The 15,940-nt window shown below is 39.4% G+C and overlaps 1 pseudogene; it reads right to left on the reverse strand.

Moving 5' to 3' along the window:
- Positions 1 to 367: 367 nt before the first annotated feature.
- Positions 368 to 907, reverse strand: LOC147445543 (uncharacterized; annotated as a pseudogene).
- Between the last annotated feature and the right edge of the window lie 15,033 nt (positions 908 to 15,940).

Below are 15,940 nucleotides of genomic sequence, written 5' to 3' on the forward strand. Positions count from 1 at the left end.
ACCTAGCTGCGGGCAGCAAGCAGAAGGCTAGGAGGTAGCGGATTGACAAGGAGAAGCAAAAGGCAGGTGTGTGGCCCATGATTGCCTCTATCTCTCTCATTGTGGGAGATGCTAAATGTTGACGAGGATTGTGGGTTTGCACAGACGTTGGCAAGGGAAGTAGAGGAGGGGATGACAGATGGATGGGAGGAGGGGATGAGTTCCCTCCATCTCTGTGGGCACAATAGACGAGCTGAGTGTCTATTGTGCGCGCACTGATGACCAACTCTCTCTATCTCTGTGCTGATGTTAAGTCAGAGAAGGTGTTGTGAGGGTGGGGGGAAGCCGGGAGGCACGTCAGGTGCAATAGAATTCTTTTAGAGTAGCACTAGTAGATGCAAGGAGGAGGCGCTCCATAGGTATAATTTTTGGTGGTGTGTATGTGGCCTGCTGACCCTTTTTGATGAGCCTCCACGAGTCGCCAATGCTGTTGATGGCATGCAGCTGATGGCACTTCAACTTATTGTCGCTTTACCCTTGTAAACCTGGGAAACTCATCATCCACCTCATCATTTTTTGTAGTGCTATTACTGTTTCTTGGCATACATGACATATTTCCCCCCACTGGTGTGGCTGCTACTGCTTGTGTGAGGCCGCCAAGAGGCGTGGCATTCATGGTGGAGGATGGGTGTCCTACTGTTGGCCGCACCACGTATGTATGAATATGGTTTGTAGTGTTGTAGACTACAGCTGGCTCTTTCTTTACCTTGGGTTGCGTAACTTGAGCCGATGCAGCTCGATGCGCAGATGTTCTCCACGTGATGTGCATATTTATTCCACCTGCATTTTGCATAGTGCTCTTCTCAACAATATTGTGGTTTAAGGATGGACCCATCCAGAGAGAGCTTTTTGGAGAGGATGGCAGCATGGATGTCTTCATTGGAGGCATCGTGAGAAAGGTGTTGGATGAAGGGCATGGTGTCAGTGAGCATGAGGGAGAGGAGGACCCCGAGGCTCCAGATATCTACGCGATGGTCATAGCATCCTTGGATGAGCTCCAGCGCACAGAAGGTTGAGGTTCCAACATAGGGGTCGTCAAGCCTCTGTCAAGGATGCTCCACCCTTGCAGCATGTCCAAAGTCTACCAGCAACACCTCATGTAGCCCTAATGAATATAGTCATGGTGCACCTGCAACAGCTAGCTTTGTACTAATTATAGAACTACTATGCAAGCTAGAATTCATGTATTCTTGTGCACTTACTTTGCATTTGCATTTTGGAGGTGGATGCTCTGGCCTCGACATACCTATGAAAGAGCACATTCCCAGACTTAATGTTGTAGTGGACCATGCCCCGATCATGGCACAAGATGAGGGCTTGGGCCATGAGGCCCGCCACAATGTAGGCAGCCTCCCTTTCATGGAGGATCGAACATGCGGCAAGTCTGTCAAGGAGGTCACCCGTGTTGCAGAAGGGGGTAAACAAGTGGATGCACCCATCATCGCCCTCAACCTTGGTGATGAGTGGCAAGATGCCAAGCAAGCTGCGAAGGTGGTAAAGGAGTTCTACCTCCTGCATCAAGTTCGCGTTCTCGATGGCTTCCTTGGGCCTCATCTTATTAAGCTTCCTCTTTCAAACTTCTTCCGCAAGGATGATGACGATGCAAGGAGGTGTTTGTGATGACGCTCACGATGGGAGGCCAGCACCTTGCAAAGCAATTGCCAGATGCAGAGTGAGTTCTTTTTTCACTTTAGTCGTGCACAAGGCATTTTCCAAGTTTCCATGTATTTTTTTATTTTGTATATAAATATAGACACATCCATAATTTCAAATATAGACACATCTAGCATGCCTTGGGTCTATGTGTCACACATACACAATGTCTTTATTTTGTATATAATTACAAATATAGTCTCAATTTGTCACATGGTCATATGGCTTGACCGTGTGTGCCATCTTAAGCTATTGATTTTTACCTTTAGTTCTTCTAGCTATCCATATGGCTTGACCGGGTCTCTTGAGCTATCCATTCTTACCAAATGTGTAGTTGTGCCTCTTTTTACGATAAAAAGCGTTGAAGTTTTTAAGACTGTTAGTTTTTTTTCCATGCAATTACAAATTCTATAGCACATGGTCATATGGCTTGACCGGGTGTGTTATCTTGAGCTATAGTTTCTTGCCAAGACATGTCTAGCATACCTTGGGTCTATGTGTCACACATACACAATTTCTTTATTTTGTATATAATTACAAATATAGTCTCAATTTGTCACATGGTCATATGGCTTGACTGGGTGTGCCATCTTGAGCTATCGATTTTCACCTTCAGTTCTTCTAGCTTTCAAAGTGAAATATGGTATATCAATGTGTCAGATTAGGTTAATGCAGGACCCTTGATGTGATAATTTGAAATAGAATCAAAAATATCTATATATATGCAGGTTGACTTGAATGCTTCTTTTTCTTAATAGGATATCTATATAGTCATTATGGTGGCAGAGGGTAAGAAGAAGGCATTTCTTCAGTCTCTAAGGTCAATTCTCTGCAAGGTGATTAGTAAATTACCAGAGAAGCAAGTGCAAAATATCGTGCAAAATGAGACACTCATAAAACAAAATGCTTGAAAAAGCAATCGTAAGTGCGGTCTCCAAGGAAACCTTTGTTCTAAGCAAAGATAAAGCTCGCCAGTTTGCTTATAGTATCATTGGTAACATGGAAAAGTGCGCCCATGATTTATATGAAACTCTTCCCGAAGGTGTTCAGTTCATAAAGCTCAAAGCTTGGGATTTGGCTTGGCATGCAGAAAGAGAGAAGAGTAAGCGTGCCAAAGATATAGATACACAACATGTGTTATCTAAAAAGCTACGAAGGGAGCGAGTCAACCATGCCCAAGAGAAGACGGTGTCAGAGATAGAATGCCATGGACATCCAATTGCAAACTCTCTGCAGAGGTCTATGAGAAACTCGGAGTGTACTTTGACACTTGGCATACCACATGATACTATCACCTATTTACAGAACGTGGGTGTCGGGTCCTTTGGTGCATGCTTCCAAGTAAGAATTGATGGTATTTTGTATCTTCCAAGTGAAAATACGTATGAAGCAAAGCAGTATCGAGGAATGCCTGGACAAACATTGAAGTCCTTCAAGGATGAGGTCAGCTTTAATCTTTGACACAGGGCGATTGTGTGCAGTATTGCACATACATGCAATGAGACTTTGATAACCATTTTTCCTTACTTCAATGGAGGAAGCATTGGGAAAATGATGCATAGTCTACCTTTTGAGAAAGCTACCTTTAGTTGAATTGTGAAGAAGGAAGAGAAAGATGGCACATGTTCAAGTAAAGGTAAGGTAACTAAGCTGAATCAAGGAGAACTAACTCAAGTCATGGCCTTTGCGAACAATCTACCAAATATCATAGATTCCTTAGCACACACAATGGCCTATACTCATCAATTGGACGTTGTTCATTATGACATGCATCCTTTCAATGTTATGTTGGATTTTACTAGGGATTCAGATCCTCGAGTTCGCATCATTGATTGGGGATTAGCCACCATGATGTCTGTATCAGAGAGGCGACCGTCACTCAATTGTTTTCAAAGCAAATCCCATAAGCCTAAACCTTGGATTGCTCGAGAACTATTGAAGGACACACATAATGACCATATGTATACCAGAGAGGTTGATGTCTATGCATTAGCATGGCTTATTGATCAAACGGTCAAGTTTTGTACGAAGTTGTCTATGGAATACAATACCGATTGGCTAGCATCTCGTTCTGCAAGTGAAGCATACCATATTCAAGAGATTGTAAAAGCTGGGTATCTTCTACAAGAAAAGAATAGAAAATCATTTGAATAATTGTATGCAGACTCAACCCACTTGCACTTGGATGGGAATAAATGTAAGCAGCCATTGGTAGAGATGATGCTAGCCTTTTATTGATTTAAACTCTTTGCCCTTGTAGCAAGATGCTAGCCATCAAAAGTGTAACTTTATTTTGGTTGGTCATCAAAGATGTATTTCTTTTGTCGGTAATTACGCTAAATCTTTGTCGATTCTTTTTCAAGGCAAGCTCAAAACCTAGCTAAGATTTTTCAAGAGCATTGGCTTAGTGATAGTCTGTAGAAATTTGGAAAACGCCCTCTATTGGAGCTTGTAAACCCTTTGTTTTATATTCTTAATGTGTTTCATATACTCGAGTCTCAAAGATTTTTATATGCTTAAAGTGTTTTATATGCTCAAGTCTCAAGGAGTTTTATATGCTTCAATACTTTTTTTGGGTCATATGTATTAACTCAATTTTGAATCAACATTAAGTCTTAAGCTGGGTGTGTGATGCTGTAGGTTTTATTTTAAAGACTTAAAGATTCATTTATTTTCAAGTTTTTTTGAAGTAGGAGAGACAGACATTGTGAGTGCAGATGTAGTTACAAATAATGTAGTTGTTTGAAAGTATTCTTGTTTATGAATGGGTCTTGTCTTTACAGATAAGCAGACTCGGGTATGGTTATCAAAGAGATTGTGATTAACCTCAATGAACGGACGGGGCAAACAAACACACTTGGTTTTGTTATGGGGAGAGAGGGAGGTACATATAGGGAGATTAGAGAAGAGATTGACTCTGGTGGTTTAGCTTCAAATGACTATAGATTTCTGGGAGGCTCACGCATGTTACCAATAAGTGAAAAACAAGAGGAGATATGGAAGGTGACCAGTGATGAGGTGACAATAGAGTACAAAATTTGTATTCTAGCAATGCATCCAATGAGGTGGATGGGAGATCCTTAACATGTCAGGCAGCAACAAGTGAGACATGTCCCTTTAGTTCCTCGCTTGATGCTTTTGTGGAAGAGAGAGAAAGAGAAGTTCGTATGAAGAGCATTCTTGCTACACACTCCCAAGTCAAGAAGTGGGAACGAGATGTGAAGCCTGCCAAACAGAAGTTGCGATTCAAAGGGCACTCTTATAGGTTTACTCTAATGTCAAAGGATGAAGATGGGAGGGCTCTGTTTCAAATCTGGTGCAAATAATGCGAGATCGCATATGGTCAGGGAGGTCCAGATACCATATACAATTTTATTAATTCACACTTAAAGACCATAAGTCACATGTGATCCATGACACTCCATGAAGCAAAAAGGTTGGACTCCCACACTGCAAGCCTAGAGGATCAGATTATTGCTAGAAACAAAGAGAAGGTGATTGAGGTAATGGAGGAGGTCAATGCATTTGCAAAAGAGAGGAAATTAGAATTTAAGTTGGTGCTTGAGACAATTGATGACTATAAGTCTACCTCTAAAGTGTTTATAAAGTGCAATGTTGATGGAAAATGGATCCCCCTATTTCCAAAGACAGGGTCTATCAAACAATGCATGATAGAGCACACAAAGTCAAAGGTGCATATTCAGGCTAGTTATCCAAAGTTTTCAGGAAGGGACAAAGAAGGTTGGTCATCCAAGTAAGCTCCCGGTACCTGATGACCATCAGAAGGAGTTGACTGGATTTTTCAAACCAAAATCAAGTAAATTGCATTATTGACTTTCTTATTAGTATCATAGATCTTTTGTTGACAAGCTTGATGAATGTGTGTTGTCCTTGCTAGTAAGTTCCGGGAAGTCATCAAGTGTGCACCAGAAAGAAATGAAGGTGAAGGTATGCCATTCTAAGTACCTTTCTTTCTTTTTCTTGTACCACTTCTGAAGCATTTTTTGATAAAAAATACTTTTGTTGTTCTTTGTTTTCCTTTTAAAAAGGATATATTCAACACTATTCTGGGGATTTCGGCAAAAATCATTCACATTTGGAGGAAACACAATTGATCTAAAATTATTTTTAGATGATAGTAGAGGGGGGGCAAGTTGGTTTTGTGAACCAAAAACCATAGCAACATTATAAGGATCAATGCGTCATCGACATATCTTGAACTTTTTGTGACAAAAATTGTATCGAAGTAAGCATATTGCGAATGCCATTTGATGGGCTAATGTGTTTAAATTGTGCCTCCATTACTAAGGAATGAGATTTTTGGATGAGAGTCTATCGCCAAACCCAGGCAACACATAGTCGAGGGATTAGAGATACAGGTTTCAGTAGAAGACTTGATTACATGACTAATTGGCATAGCACGATCTAGGTGTATCCTAGTTCAAAGACTTAAGAAGCAAATGTGGTTCACAAAAACCAAAGTTGCAGCATTAAGTGTAAGAGTCAGGAACTTGCATGATACTGTCTACGAAGCCTTGGGAAGAGAAGATGTGAAAAATTTTTGCATGGATATAATCAATGCGCACAACCTCAGTTTGTTTGAGGGAAAGCAAGCATTGTGGAGATTTCTCATGGATATCTCGCAAAACATTGGAAGAGATCCCCAAGGCAAGAGATACTCTGAGACAACAAAGAGTCTCTTTGAGGCTGTTAAATTGTGGGGAGGTACAAGAATGCACAGCTTTCTCTCTTTGAACCTTGGGGGACCTCATATTTCAACCACCATGAGGGTAACAAGGAAGTCCATATGTTATAAAACAGGGGTCAGAGAGGATATATTTCAACATGTGGCTGAGGTTTACAAGCATCAAATGGGTAGAAACAACATCCAGATGGGCAGTGTTCCTGTTATTATTTCCAAAGATGAGACTGTTATAAAGAGGATGGTTAGGTGGAACGCAAGGGATGATGAACTTGTCGGCTTTTGTGGAAGGAAACGAGACACAATTGTGCACCAGATTTTGTGGTGCTCATTGGTTCCGGTGAAGTCGGGTACAACAACGTTGTTGAGGATTTCCACGCTAATATTATTGCTCACTATGTATGGGTTCTTATTGCAAATCCACTTATTTATTGTCTACTAAATCTTGTCCTGGTGGTCCAGCTAACATGTAATCGATTTAATTCAAATTTCATCAAAGTTCAATGGGATGCAATACCATTGCTTTGGAATTGGCATCTTAAAAACATTGCAGGTCCTTTGATTGGTCATGCTTCTGATGGGGACGCTCGAAGAAGGAAACTCATGAGAGATGACTACACTTCTCAAGTGGGTATTTGATTCTCTATTCCTTGGAAGGGGTGGCCATTAACAGCGAGCATAGATATGATGGAAGTATCTTGGGATTGCATGACTCGGACTTCATTCATAATGGGAAAAAGTTGGTTAACCCTTTAGATAATGCTTCTAAAAGACTTGTCCTTGGCAATGATATCGCTACATTGAAACATGCTGCTCTTGTATATCAATATTTTAAGGTTGATGTGGATGTTGCTTTTTCTGCAAAGGGGTCAAACACTTGTGAAAATTTCTTTAGCAAAGTTGGCGGTATGGTTAGAGAGGAGTTATGATGGAGTTGATTTGTTAAGCAGTGCTGGTGTCCTAAACAGGATCACCGAGATTCAATCAAGCTCCATGCTTGTTTTTCCAGAAGCACACTCTAAGCAAGAAAGCATATGGATTGTAATGAATCATGCACTTGGCGTTCCAATTGCCAATCTTGTTGACTATATGTCCGTATCTTGTGATGAGGAAAAAGTACGAGCTTTAAGAGAGGGGCTTTTGTGAAGCAAAGGATGTGTGCAAAATACTACACATTCACGATATCTCTTGGTGCCATGACACATGGCAAGCGAGATATCTTGAAGATATAATGGTTGCCAATGCAGATGACCAAATTTTGGATTATGGAGTTGTTGATGACGTTCCTCTTGAGATAGAGGAAGGTGCAAATGAGTTGAGCACATGTGACAAAGATGACGTGATAGTCGCAGAATGTGAGTTATGCCACGTGTTTCATGAGATACTTGATGAAGAGGAGAAAGTTTAGAGCCAATTCTTTTCTTTTGTAGAGATAGATGGCAAGAAAATGTGTAAGAGTACTCTTGTGAGTCAGCTAAATGGAAATCCAACTCTATCTAAGGATAGACTAACAAGGGTGAAAAGTGGGATTTATTCTTCAATGGATAAAAAGACCAGGTTTCAAACAAGATCTTCTCTTGTAGTAGGCTCAGATTGTGTTGTTTTATTTGAGGGTTTGTCTTCCAAAGATGACACAAGGTGCAAGAGAAAAGGAAAGATTGGTAGCACTAGAGAAGGTGAAAATAAAGGTACATGGTATCTTGGAAGAGTTGTGTGTATGAGAAGAAAAGTGGAGGCTGCTATGAAAGAGACCAGGGGTCCTATTGATCTTCTTGACCGGCCTACAAATGTAGATATACATCTTGCATGGTATCAAAAAGCTAAGGGTGCAAGTAGCTATACATACGATCTTGTGGACAATCAATGTGTATCCTTGGAGTCTATAATTTCACTTGCAAACTTGACGTATGATTTGGAGACTAAGAAATACCATCTTGATGCTAAGGAATACAAGGTCTTCAATGAGTATGTGAAAGGTAAATTGACTTCATTTGAAAATTAGGTTCAAGCATGTGCAAGAGAAAAGTTCATGGGATTGATTTGTACAATAAAGAGCTATATCTATTGGCTAATTCTAAGCATAACTATTTTGAATCTTACAAGTTGATACTTATGCTGGATGCAAGTGTCAAAGATGAGGGATGACTACACTTTGAAAATATTGACTTAGAATTGTGCTCAATACCTAGATAGGAGTACTTGCATAAAAGATGATGTGCTCTATGAAAGATGTTTGTCCGACATGGCATGTGGACCAGTGAAATGTTGGTTAAGGGGTGGCATTTGGTTTACGAAACTCTCTTTAGACATTTCATTTTGATGTTTTGATTTATGTATTTTATGTACATGGCAACCATATGACATGGGCATGCCATTTTGTTGATTGTGTAGTATGAGAAGCATGACATACTAGCATTTAGAATGTAGTTTGGTTTTGAGGGTTCTAAAGTTGATTTGGTAGGGTACTTTTATGTTTTCATTTTGTGTTTGTTTTGTACATGATTGACTATCGACGTGGACATGGGCTTTGGTAATCGTGTGATTAGACTATGTGATTGGAGGTTTCCTATGTACTATGATATGTAGGTCATACCACCACTTTGAAGTTAGATTACTTTGACTCTATTGACAATGTGTTTGATTTTAATGTGCTATAATCCTTAAATCCCACGTGAGAGCCCAAAATGAGGTGGATAGTGTTTTTGGAAAAAGAAATTATGCGATGAAAATCCCATGTGGGAGCCCAAGAAAAGGGGTATATTGATTTTTTTTTGAGAAAGAGGTCTTCGTACAAAGGAGACTCTGGTGAAATTTCTAAGATTTATATTTTATTTACAAACTCAAAATTAAATATAGATGGTAATTTTTTAAAAGTTGCATTTTGCTTAAGCATAGACGTGCATTCATATCACATATAATTGTTTTTGTTCAAAAAGATTAATCTTTTAATGGGTTGTTTTGTAATGTGCTTTGATTTGATGAGTGAAGTTTTTCATGGTTGTTTAAGAGTATGCATTATTTGTTATTTAGAGAACAATCCATTTCATATGTGTGCCTTAAATCCCATCTGGAAAGCCTATCAAGTAGGTGGCTAGTATCATATGTTTTGAGATTGAGATTCGTATCAGTTTACAAGGCAAATGCTATTTGTTTTTTGACAAATTACATTGAAACTATTGGTTTATTTTAATTGAGTATTCATTGTATTTGTTGCTTTTCATGTTTTGTTCTCTTAACATCTATTGCAAATGAAAACACATTACAATGTACACTTCTATTCATTTGCAGTTCAACATATATTTTTGCAAAAGCATGTGCTTCTAAAATTGTTATGTTACTAGTATACATAAAATAGTGGCTCATTACATTCCATACAAAATCCGTTTGAGGGGGGATGGCTCATTGCGAGAACGTTTGTATCTTGTCAGTATGTAGAGGGTAGGTTAGCAAGTAAGATACCGTACATAGGGGGGTTTCTCTAATTTTGATGCACGTAGGTGACATCCCCCCATTACTAATAGTGAATCCCCCGGGGAGGTGCTCTTCTAAAGGAGTTCATGCCCACCTCCATTTCAATCATCTCTATCTTTGCTACCTTAAAATAGTGCAGCTCAGGACAGTTCTCTAACAATAGTAGTCTATAGCTTGACCCACATATGAGATTTAGATCGTTCCCATTTGGCTGACCTATAGGCATCACACACCGCAAACAAATTGAGAGGCTAATAGAACAAAGAAGTGGTAGGAGTCTCTTTTGTTCCTTGCAACGGGAATAACTGTTTAGAGAGAGAGAGAGAGAGAGAGAGAGAGAGAGAGATTATGTAGCATGAGTGGGAAGTTCAAAATCAAGCAGGCTGACATACATTAGAAGGAGAGAGAGAGAACATTAATAACAAAGTCCAAGAGACTTGCAACTTGAGAGACTATAGCATGTGGTGTCCACTGTGTGCAAAAGCGTCCAAGATAAGTCCTTTGATGTGTTCTTTGTGTATATGACGTATTTTGGGCACCCACTCTTTTGCATATGGCAATGTGTAAGCGTCATAAGAACTTGTGAAAAATTGTTTCTAGTGGATCTTTATAAAAGGAAGCCAAATATTAAAGATTAATAGTTGCTTGGTGTGGCAACCAAAGTATGTTTTGCAACAAAGTGGAATTGTGCTAAAACCTAAAATCCGTGGGGAAGTGGGATTGCCGATTGCAATAAACCTCATTAATGCAAATGATTTTCTCACTTGAGTTTTTTTCCTTCTCATGAGTGAAAGTCTGACTTATGTGAGAATAAAATTTCGCTATTTCTTTCTCATGTGGAACAAGGAAATCTTGGAGTCTTAGTTGTGAAAGTTTTTTTACTAAGATTCTTTCATGTTAATTTTTTTCCCAAAAAAATTCATTTTTGTGATGTGTGGAAAATGATGTGAGAAACAACTTTTCATCATGAGAAGTATTCAATGAACGGAGTATGGGAAAGCTTGGGAAATCGCCCATTGGGAGCACAAAACATTCCATTGCATGGAAGTAAAGGTGAGGCCATGCAGAAAATAGAATGAATGTCTCTCATGTGCCCACTTCAAGTGAAAGAAGAGAGGGTGACTTGCTTAGATGGTCTTTGGTGCATTCCAAAAGTTAAAGGAGCTTGGAAATTTAGGTTGGGTTCACACTTCCCTGCAGGCTATACTTAGCACAAGAAGAACAACCAATATCATCCCTTGGAAACCTATCAAAGTGATCAAGGATAAGTTGTTGACCAAATGCCAAGTGTGGATCGAGTTTATGAATTTACTTGCCTGTCTTTGGCCCTACATTCTAGATTTATCTCAATCATTGGGAAAAGTTCTCTTTTCTCTTACTATCCATTGTCCCAACCGTAACAAAGCTTGCATTCTATGGAAAATTGATAAGAATTTCCTCAATACATTGGAAATTGATGCATCTGGTTCCACCAAGGGTTTTTTTGCAAGACTCAAGCAAAACCATAATACAGAAGCTAAATCACCAAGATTGTGACCAAAGATGGGCAAGTGGTTACTAATCCAGCTTAGATTATAGGTGGATGTGTTCAGTATTGTGGTGACACCTTTAATCAATCTCTTGATAAGTCTACTGAAAGAAAGGTTATTGATAGCATTGTGATATGAAGATAGTAGTGATGAAACACTCATCTAGATACTTACACAATGATATGGGACTAAACTGGTAATTAAGACACTTGGATCAAAAGGGTGGTGGCCTTCTGATCACAATTTTATGTATATAAATAGCTACTTAAAGGTTTTAAAATTGTGGTATATACTAATTTTATCTATGAAACCTACTAAAATTCATTGTTATTATAAAGGAATGACGACCTTTATGATTATGAGTTTAAAATGAACTTAAAAAGGAACCAAAATACACCTTTTACTTAAATAGGATTTCATGAGTGATTTGGACAATGGTTTAAGTTAAAAAGGTTATAAGATGGGCATGGATGACAACTGATATAGTCCATTGACACCTGTAAAATGTTTTCAAGGCTAACATATGCGTTGTCTTGTTTGCATGGATGCAAGTGAGGACTCTATCCTTTCTTGGATTTTTTTTTGGCTTAGTTTTTGTCCATCCTTGATGTACCATATTTTTCCCAATTTATGGAACAATCAATGGCTATGCCTGCCCCACAATCAAGTATTGCCATGGTTTCTATGTCATTATATCTCACTGGAAGGGTTGTGTTTCCTTCTTCCCCTTCGTAGTATTCTCCAACTTTGTTCATTGAAACAGATTGAATCTCTTCGTATCCAATTTGTGTTTTAATTTCCCAAATTTTTTGAGATTAGCCCGGTTATCCCCACCTTCTCTAGAGTTTTTTGTAGATCATTCCATAAATATGGTCTGATTTTCAATAGTTCTCCTAAAGTAGGAGTGCATTGAATGGGTGTATACATGATTGAATGGAGGTTGTTTACTTCTAGGTTCTGTTCTTCTCTTTTTACCTAAGTGGTTTTACACACTATGGATTCATCTTCGTTATCTCCCATGTAAGAGGGTAATGGTTTCAAAGTCAATGGTTTAGACATTCTGAAGCTTCAGATCTGTTATCCCCATACAAGGATTGCACATCCATGTCTATATCCAAAGGTAGATTGTCTAACCAGACTTCCTCTATAGAAGCTGACTTCAGAGCTAGGCTCCCATCATTAATCTCTCTAACTTTTTCCCATAGGTGTCATGGCCAGTCTTCTTCTTCTACAAATGGAATTCCGTCTAAGGCATCTTCGCTATCCAGCACTATAAGTTCTGGCTCTTTTGTTTCAAGGTGGGGTTCTACCACCACTTCAAATTTTTCTTTACTGGTTCCTACCACAAGCTCCTTAGGTTTTGTCATACTCTTGAGCTTTGGTTTTTGTTTTTCCAGCATCTCTTGAGTAATTCTTACCAAATTTTGATAAGCTTCAAGCTTAGCTGATTCCATGTATGGAGAAGGATAGTTTTCCCATTTGTTTTTCATGTTTTGGCCTGCTTTAAATCCCGCTTGGTAAGCTTACAAGGCTGCATTGATTGGCTCAAAAAAATTGTCTACCAAAATTGATCCTCCAGATTTCACAGTGGTTTCCTTGATTTCACTTCCAATTTCTTTCACCTTTTCCTGGAATAGTTTCTTTGCTTTCTCCTGGATTTTCGCCCGTTGTCTCTGTTTCCTCATCTCATACCTTTTGCTTCTGCTTCTTTTGTTCTTTTGAAACGAAATTTTTGTATTCTCCGAATCATGAGAGGAGTTATGTTTCTTTTTCTTAGCCTGAGCTCTGGTGATTACCTTGATTGGAACAATTGGTTTACTCTCAGACGAGCTACTAAGTATCACTTGGACTATGTTCACGACTGTTTTACCCTTGTTTGAAGGATTTTTTGGACAATCTTCAAGGAAGTTTCCTCCCTTTTTGCAACATTGTATGCAATAAGCTTCAAGTGGCTTGAGGTTCTTGTCAGAATTTGGGCATTCATTTTTTCAGTGATCATCTGCACCACAGTTATGACAGTTTCGAGTCCTTGGCTGATCATGGGTCTTACCATAGGAGGTCTAACACCTTGATTAGCTACATAGTACATCGGTGTAAGCTTTGGTGTAGTATAAGTCACAGGTTCTTCCATTTGTGGTGGATGTGAATTATACCAATCTCCTTCTACCATTACGGTAGATGGACTAGGCTCAGCATAGGGTGTAGTAGGCACTAGTGCTTGTTCATTCTATGACTCCCTCTGGATGCATGTACTTTACAAGAACTGCATTATGTCCAGGATATGGAGGTTGTTGACCCAACACACACTGAGGTCTTTCCATACCCATCGGTGGTCTTTGAGTTGGGGCCATATTAGGCTGATGTCTGTACATGGGTTGTCCTTGTGGCCTCATAGGCACATATTGAACATTCCCATCATACTTTGGTCGGTAATAGCACTCATTGATCTCATGGTTGGTCCATTTTTCTTCAATTGAACAACATTTTTGCGGCCAAATTGGTTATCCCTCTTGAGGAATCCCTTGCCCTGGTCCCTTCATAGGTGCCTTTTGCATGTTATTTATCATATCATTCATTCTTTTAAGCATGTCTTTTATGGCTGAAAGCGGTGCTGCAGCAACCGTTCCCACTTGTGCTGGTTTGGTGGATGTTGTTTTCTCGCTTTGGTTATCCTAAGGGACATCTTCTTCGTTGAAAATATCACAATTGTCTCCTAAGTCAATAGCGTCTGAGACACACTCTTCTAGGGCCATGTGCTTCTTGCTATATAGTATACAATGAAGTTCTTTGTTTACAGCAGTCCCTCTAGAAACAATGATCCTCTAGTATTTCCTCTGCAAGTATCTCAAGCTATGGGCATCTTGCAATGTATTGTTTCATTCTAGTTGCACAATCCCTAACAGACTCACCTTGTTTTTGTTTGAAGCTATAGATTTGAGCTATCGTATTGTGTTTGATCCCCATTTTGGAACATGCAGCTACAAATCCTTGAGCTGATGTATTTAAGTCCATGATTGACCTTGGTGGAATGTTTTGGAACCATGTCAGTGCTTTTCCTTCCAATGTCATTCCAAATCCCCTCTAACTGAGTATGGAAATCAAATATGCCTTCTACTCTTAGCACTTGCTTAAAGCTTGCTAAGTGGTCATATGGATCCCCAAATCCACTGTACTTTCTGACCCATTTCTGAAAATTAGCCGGTCTGATACGTCTATTTGGTTCAACTCCCAATCTCCTGGCAGTTGGTCCTATTCCGAGTCCTTCAAACCATTCTGTTGGAAATAGTGACTCATGTAGCCCTAGATTGGCTTTAGTGTCACCCGGTTTTCTTTGTGATGAGGTGGTTTTTGGTTTCTTAACATTACTCTCAAAGTATCTCTCACGGAGTTCTTCTTGTGGAATAGTTTATGGTCCTTGGCCCAATATCCAATCTCTTATGGAGTACCCTTGATGTTTGGTTTGTTCCACCTCTTCACGAGTCATCATAACAAAGTTATTGGTCTAACAATCCCTAAACAGGTAGGTCGGTAGATCTGTTGATCCCTTGTCTTTGATTTTGAAGATATAAATGATCTTCAGGGGTGTTAGCTATCCTGATTTGGCATGAGAAGTCCATAGAAGATCTTTGACGTTTCTATCCTCCCAACAATAGACTCCGATCCTAGGATTATCCGTACTAAGCCGTTTCAAAGGCTTCAAATCATCTTAATCATATCCCTCGAATTCTAAAGTCGGTGATTCTTATTTTGCTGCCATATCTAGAATTATGGTATTTACTTCTAGCCTTCATTTGTCTCACGTCAGGGTTTTCGACTTGTAAATACTGAGTTCCGTTTTTATCCATGTACATTTTTTCTTGTTTGTTTGCCATGATTTCATCTTCAAACTCTATGTCATGGTTATCAATGCAAATGGCATACTCTTCATTAGGATCCAGGTAAACCTGAGCTCCATGGCGATTAGTTTTATAAAAAGAGAGTATTATGCTTATAGCGCACTGTCGTTCCGATTTCGGAGTGAGTTGAATAGGAAGACATTTCATATGTTGATTCTGAAAAAGTGTCTGAGACTTCTTCAAGGATAGTGTGCAAGGGATTGCCTTGATTCACACTTTCTTTGGTGGATACTCTACTAGCAGTTTCTCCAAATATGCCTTGATTTGCTAGTATCCAACCAGATCTAAGGTTCATATAGATTTGTGAAGCCCTGGATTGCAAAAACAAAGGTTATGCTTGTGAAAACCAACCATAAGGAGAAGCCATGCATTGTGTACAACAATGAGACACTTGAACTTGTTGAGAGCTTTAAGTAACTTGGCCTTGAGGTTTCGTCCAATCACAAGTGGCATGAATGTGCTATGTGTCATTTGGAAGCGGGAAAGAGAGCATATTATGCATTTGAAAACATGTGTAATGCGGGAAACATTAAGTGTTGGGTTCTCAAGAAGTATCTTTTTGATGCATAGGTGACACCGGTTCTTCTTTATGGAGTTGAAGTGTGGGGCGGGAGCATCTCAATGTCTACTTGGGAAAGAGTTTGACAATG

This window comes from Adiantum capillus-veneris, chromosome 12 (genome assembly GCF_014529385.1).
Source record: "Adiantum capillus-veneris isolate H3 chromosome 12, ASM1452938v2, whole genome shotgun sequence".
Taxonomy (NCBI): Eukaryota; Viridiplantae; Streptophyta; class Polypodiopsida; order Polypodiales; family Pteridaceae; genus Adiantum; species Adiantum capillus-veneris.